The 1565-nt window shown below is 42.9% G+C and overlaps 1 protein-coding gene across 2 annotated transcripts in view; it reads right to left on the reverse strand.

The window, feature by feature from the left end:
- PEAK1 (pseudopodium enriched atypical kinase 1) overlaps positions 1 to 1565 on the reverse strand; it is a 229266-nt gene that overhangs the window by 46125 nt on the left and 181576 nt on the right. The window lies entirely within an intron of this gene.

The raw sequence follows: 1565 nt of genomic DNA on the forward strand, positions 1-1565 counted from the left end.
CAAATCAATTCAGAGAGCTTCAAATTAATTCAGACCTTTTAACTGGTCCCCTGATTTGATTCGGATTCAGAGATTTGGCCACCAAATCGGGCCAAATCTCCTCCAAATCGAATCAGCACCCGAAGCTTTGCGCGGCCCTAACAATTACCAATTAATGGGTCAGTTCACATTGATCCAACATGGAATTAAAAGTCATTCTGAGGTACTAAGTGCCAACTGTCCAGTGGCTCAGTTTTCCCATACCAAATAATTCATGAATGTTTACCATTAAAGGCATATCCACCCACTTACCAACCAACCTGGGGCAGGGTTGGGGAGGGACTGGGGAACTGAACTTAAGTAAGTTGGGGGGACCAATCTATGGTGTATATGCTGCAAATGGCATATGACAGATCAGGGAGGGGACAAGCACGACAGAGGCATATACGGTGGGAAGCAGAGCATCAGGTTAGCCAGGGGAAAGGGATTGGCGTGGCATTTGGGAAGGATGCAGGGCTAATTTGTGGCACACCTGATAAAAGGTTGGCCCCCACTGAATTAAATGGCTTTCTATGGAGAGCCTTTTTCAAGCTGCAGCCTGAGGCAGAGACCTTGAGCAACCACTGAATTACCCAGTTACCTGGAAACACAGAATCAGGGATTCAGGCAGCACCCTGTTCCCACCTCATGCAGCCAGTTGGTGTCTTCCCTTCCCAGTAGGAAAATCCTACGGGAATTAGCCACTGTAAGACATGCTGGACTGGATACCTATTCCCACCACCTGGTGGCAGTTCAAGAGCATTGCAGTGCCTAAAATGGTGAGCACTCTACTGAGAACCTCTGAACCATGACAATGAATCAGCTCCCAATTGGCGACATTCCTGAAATGGTTTAGGTGTTGTGTATGTCTGCACCCTAAATGTAACCAGTCCTTCAAAATGGCTTGAATGCTAAAGGCTAAATGATGAAAAAGAGGTATGCTGTGCCTTGAGGTACTTCAAACAGCCTCACTGTAGCACATGCTAACCTGATTAGAGGACGTGACTGGAACATGGCAAAGTCCTATCCACATTCCAAATTGTATCTGCAGCATAGTCACATCAGCAGACAACCTACATAATTAAATGTACTAGACTGTTTATATCAACAGTGTACCTGCACCCTGATCTATAAAAGAATAGTGATGGAAACAACATTGTGGCTTTGAACAACGCCAAGGTAGTGTCTGAGTGTTCTTTCCTCTGTCACAGCATGTGTTACACTAATAATAAGTAAATATCAATCCTCATGTTTTTCATCTCCCAAGAGCTGTATGAAAAATAACTAATTCGTACATCATTTGTGGAACTGAGTCAACCACTTGTCTGCCATTTTCCTAAACACCTATGGAATTTAAAAATCTGAAAGTTTAAAAATTAGTCTTTGATCATACCACAATGTTAACTCTATGCTTGGGAATAGCCCCCTTGCTTTCAATTAATCTAGTTGTACAAAAAGTTGAATGTGCTTAAGTAATTGCAGAATTTGTGTCTCAATGAAAATAATTCAATATTTCATAGTTTCATAGTTTCTAGGGTCGGAAGGGA

The sequence above is a fragment of the Gavialis gangeticus genome, unplaced genomic scaffold (genome assembly GCF_001723915.1).
Source record: "Gavialis gangeticus isolate Ggan-Ray unplaced genomic scaffold, GavGan_comp1, whole genome shotgun sequence".
Classification (NCBI taxonomy): domain Eukaryota; kingdom Metazoa; phylum Chordata; order Crocodylia; family Gavialidae; genus Gavialis; species Gavialis gangeticus.